General features: G+C 44.4%; 1 pseudogene; it reads left to right on the top strand.

The window, feature by feature from the left end:
- Positions 1-2,356: 2,356 nt before the first annotated feature.
- On the top strand, positions 2,357-3,963 carry LOC102868919 (annotated as a pseudogene).
- Positions 3,964-5,170: the final 1,207 nt, after the last annotated feature.

The following is a 5,170-nucleotide window of genomic DNA, read 5'->3' as shown; positions in this document are numbered from 1 at the left end:
GGGTGCAACAATGAATGAATGGAATTCCAAAATCTCTGTAGATGTTCATTGAAATGAAAAATAAATAAATTAAAATTTTTAAAAAAACTATATATGCTGCATAGTGCCACTGTTGTAAAATGGGACTGACATCAGGGTTGGGGGGAACCGAAGAAAAGAGGAGATAAATAATGTATACTACATTGAAAGAGATGAGGGAGAAAACTGTTTAAAAGGAATATAGGATTAGGTATTCTTTTAATGACAAGATTACAGAAAAATAAATGCATATGAAAGTGCACAGTGGGCTCAGAGGGATTGCATAACAATGGAAGAACTATTTTTTCTTCCACAAGAAAAATGAACTGGGGGGATGGGCAGGGAGGAAAATGTGCAACAATGAATGAATGGGTCAAAATTAAATGGAAAGAATATTCTGTAAAAAAATATATATGTTGCATTAAAAACATTCATAAAAACTTTAATAAAAACTACTGTTAAATGAAGTTTGAAATTTTGCACTGCATTTGATTTTCAGCTTTTATTACTGGTTACCTTTTCTGTAATAAGATTCAGTGTTTTGTTGCTTGAGTTTCAGTCTTCATTACTGGTTATCTTCTCTGTAATAAGATTTAGAGTCTTGTTTGTCTCTATATACTTATACCCATGTTTTAACTTCTCTGCATTTGTATTCCATAAATTAATCTGATGTTGTAAATAGTTTTTTGCAAGGCCATTAACACCCCAATCTTAGATCATGATCTCATATCCTGGGCAAATGTTAACTGTTTGGAAAAATAAGGAAAATCCCATACTGAGATGAAAAACTACATTTGTCTCAGAAAAATAACTTCCTCAAGTAAAAATCCTTTTAATTCTGAGAAGAAAGATAATCTATCAAATGAATTAGCACTTATTGTAGAAACTGGAAACTATTTATAGAATCTTGGCAGTGATTTTTTTAGTAATATATGAATGGTCTTTCCCAGATTGAAAGCCCTATAATTGTGAACACAATATAAAAAGATGTCTAGATTAATAGTTGACAAAGGTATAAACTCCCTGACCACAAGGGAAGTGGCAAGGCAGTCTTTGAGAGCAATCTCACTGCCTTCCAGATCAGTAAATAAAATGCATGCTAATGAACAAATCGCCTCTGTCATAATTGGAACAATTTATGGCTAGAGCCCATTGTCCTCTTAAATTCCTTTAAGCAATGATTTGCATAGTTCACGAGCTTTCTTAACTCTAGTGGAGTAGATTTCTACCTACCACTTGGCCAACTGACTGGAAGAGATCTATATTTGTTCCCATTCCAAAAAAGGGTGACCGAACAGAGTGTGGAAACTATAGAACAATATCATTGATTTCACATGCAAGCAAGATTCTATGGAAAATTATCCAAAAATGACTGGAATAGCACATCAGCAGAGAACTGCCAGAAGTCCAGGCTGGGTTTAGAAGGGGTCATGGTACTAGGGATATTGTAGCTGATGTTAGATGGATCTTAATTGAAAGCAGGGAATATCAGAGGAATGTCTATATGTGTTTCATTGATTATGCAAAGGCATTTGACTGTGGATCACAACAAACTGTGGCTGACTCTGAGAAGAATGGGGATCCCAGAACACTTGATTGTGCTAATGCGAAGCCTATACTCGGACCAAGAGGCAGTCGTCAGAACAGAGCAAGGAAACACTGCATGATTCAAAATTGGGAAAGGTGTATGCCAGGGATGTGTCCTGTCTCCATACCTTTTCAATCTGTATGCAGAGCAGATTATCCGAGAGGCTGGGCTCTATGAGGAGGAGTGTGGTGTCAGGATTGGTGGAAGATCTATTAACAATCTGCATTATGCAGATAACACAACCCTGCTTGCTGAAACTGAGGAGGACCTGAAATGATTGCTGCAGAGGGTCAAGGACTGCAACCTTCAGTATCGATTGAGGCTTAATGTCAAAAAGACAAAGATTCTCACCACTGGATCAATATGCAGCATCAGGATGGACGGTGAAGAGATTGAGATTGTTAACAACTTTAGTCTGCTTGACTCCACGGTTAACACTCTTGGCACTAGTAGCCAGGAAATAAAAAAATATATTGCGGCGGCGGCATGAGGCGTGGGGCAGGCGCCCGCGGGACCGAGGCGCTGCCGGCGGCCCGGCCGCTCCCGCTGCCTGCCGGGCTTGCCGGGCCCTGCGCGCGGGGCTTTGGTCGCACCCGCCTCGGCCGCCGCCCGGGCCGCCGCTGGTGACCGTCCGCCTCGCCGCCGGAGGCTACGCCCGCGCCCTCCCCCAGGCCGCGCCCGCGGAGCACCGGGCCCTGAGCCGCGATCGCGGAGGCCGCAGGGCGCGCAGGGCGGCGGAGAGGCCGGAAGATGGCCTGGGTGCTCAAGATGGACGAGGTGATCGAGTCCGGGCTGGTGCACGACTTCGACGCCAGCCTCTCGGGCATCGGGCAGGAGCTGGGCGCCGGCGCCTACAGCATGAGTGATGTGCTGGCATTACCCATTTTCAAGCAGGAAGATTCTAGCCTTCCATTGGATGATGAAACTAAACAGCCACCCTTTCAGTGTGTGATATGTGCTGCAACATCGCTAGCAGTAAAGCTGCATGATGAAACACTCACTTACTTGAACCAAGGTCAATCTTATGAAATTCGAATGCTGGATAATCGGAAAATGGGAGATATGCCTGAGATTAGTGGAAAATTGGTAAAGAGCATCGTAAGAGTTGTATTCCATGATAGACGGTTACAATATACAGAACATCAGCAACTGGAAAGCTGGAAGTGGAACCGTCCGGGAGACAGTCTTCTTGATTTGGATATACCAACGTCTGTGGGGATAATTGACACAAGGACAAACCCAAGCCAGTTAAACTCAGTTGAATTTCTTTGGGACCCTGCAAAACGCACATCTGCTTTCATTCAGGTGCACTGTATCAGCACAGAATTCACTCCGAGGAAGCATGGAGGTGATAAAGGAGTGCCTTTTAGGATCCATGTTGACACTTTTAAGCAGAATGAGAATGGGGAATACACAGACCATCTCCATTCAGCTAGTTGCCAAATCAAAGTGTTTAAGCCTAAAGGAGCACACAGGAAACAAGACAGACCGAGAGAAAATGGAGAAGAGAACTGCGCACGAGAAGGAGAAGTACCAGCCGTCCTATGACAGACACCACGATCCTCACCGAGATGAGGCTTGAGCTTATAATTGAAGATGCAGTTGAACATGAGCAGAAAAAGTCCAGCAAGCAGACTTTGCCAGCAGACTACGGCGATTCTCTGGCAAAGCGAGGCAGTTGTTCTCCATGGCCAGACACCCCCACAGCCTATGTGAATAACAGCCCCTCCGCGGCGCCCACGTTCACCTCACCCCCGCAGAGCACCTGCAGTGTCCCAGACAGCAATTCCTCTTCTCCAGATCATCAGGGAGATGGCGCCTCACAGGCCTCCCATGAACAACTTCAGCCTTCAGCCACAATCCAGGAGGAAACCCAGCAATGGCTGCTCAAAAACCGGTTCTCTTCCTACACAAGACTGTTCTCCAACTTTTCAGGTGCTGACTTACTAAAACTGACAAAGGAGGATTTAGTACAGATCTGTGGCGCCGCTGATGGAATCCGACTCTATAATTCTCTGAAATCAAGATCAGTCAGGCCCCGCTTAACCACCTACGTCTGCCAGGAGCAGCCCAGAAGCACGCAGGCTGCAGGCAGTAGGGAGAACTGTGGCAGTGCGCCCTATGTTTATCATGCAATCTATTTGGAAGAAATGGTTGCCTCAGAAGTGGCCCGAAAGCTTGCGGTGGTGTTTAATATCCCTTCTCACAAGGTTAACCACGTATACAGACAGGGCCCCACTGGCATTCACATTCTTGTTAGTGATCAGATGGTTCAGAATTTTCAAGATGAGAGTTGTTTTTTATTCTCCACAATAAAAGTTGAAAACGGCGATGGTGTCCCCATAATTTTGAAGTGATGTCCTATGTAGATTGAACTATATTCAGTACCAAATAAAGTGTGTGAAGACTGAATCCAAGAAGTCTTGGGATTGGATTTCTACCGTATAAAATGTTTCATATTGAAAACACAAGATGACCTTCAAATGAGCTGTACAAGAGGCGATTTTGCTCACTGCCACAGCCACGCATCCCCAGGAGAGAGCAAGGACAGCATGCGTCCAGCTCCAAGGCCCCGTGTGGACAAAGCTGCCTGCTTCCCTGTCAGAGGCCAGTAGATAAAGTTCTAGAAGCAGCTTTTGCTTCTTTTTACACTGTTTAGAAATGAATGTAAAAACCTACTGTGGGCATTTACCTTTCTGTGCCAGTTGGGTTTTTCTTGCCTGGACCTTATGCTGATGGGAGCGCAGGAGTGGGCAGTGCTGTGTGGGGCCAGGCACGCTGTCTGTGGAGAGATGGTTGTGCTGACAGTGGACTGGTGGTCAGGGTGAGTCTCTCCCTTCTCAGAAGAATCATGGCCGAGGTGCATCTGCCGGGATCATGCCAGATTGAGAAGCGCAAGCCGGGGCTTGACACAAATGCGTTATCAGTACCTTGATGAGAGGATCCGTGTAAATCCTAATAGGTACAAAAGGACTGTGGGTTTCTGCTTTGTCTGTTTTATTGAAAACCTTTTGCTTCTGCTGCCATTTTTAGCCTTTTAGTTTCTGGTTTTTCCTTTCTAAAGCCTTTAAAACTTGTCTGGTTTCCCACTTCACTTCCCCGGTCTTGCTCAGGTTCTGCTTTTCATTTTAAAGCCCCACCTTAAACACTGAAAACAGGTGACCTCGTTGGGGGGGCAGGTGTCAGCATTACTTCTGATACGATGTTAATTAAAGTGGCTTCCTTATTGAAAACATGAAACTGTGCATGGAACATTGGACATCCAGTCAGACACTAAAATGTACCTTAAAAATCCCTGACTCCTCAAATACTGAAGGATGGATTCTGATTATTAACTGGGGGTTTTTACATGGCACATAAAAACTTGCTGAAGGGCACTTTGACAAAACCAAATGCTTGTCCACCGTATATACTTCTAAAAGTATCTCTTCACCCAGAGCCTTCAAAAGTCATCAGTGAGCATTTTGAGGCCTGGAGTATAACAGATCCAACGTTAAGAAAACTATTACTGTTCCTTCTTAAGATTTCTGTTTATTTGTCCAAGTGTTTTGGCTTTGAATGTAG

This window comes from Elephantulus edwardii, unplaced genomic scaffold (assembly GCF_000299155.1).
Source record: "Elephantulus edwardii isolate Elephantulus edwardi_28Jun2011 unplaced genomic scaffold, EleEdw1.0 scaffold00362, whole genome shotgun sequence".
Taxonomy (NCBI): domain Eukaryota; kingdom Metazoa; phylum Chordata; class Mammalia; order Macroscelidea; family Macroscelididae; genus Elephantulus; species Elephantulus edwardii.
Note: the sequence above shows the minus strand (reverse complement) of the source record. Positions and strands in the feature narration are given on the sequence as shown.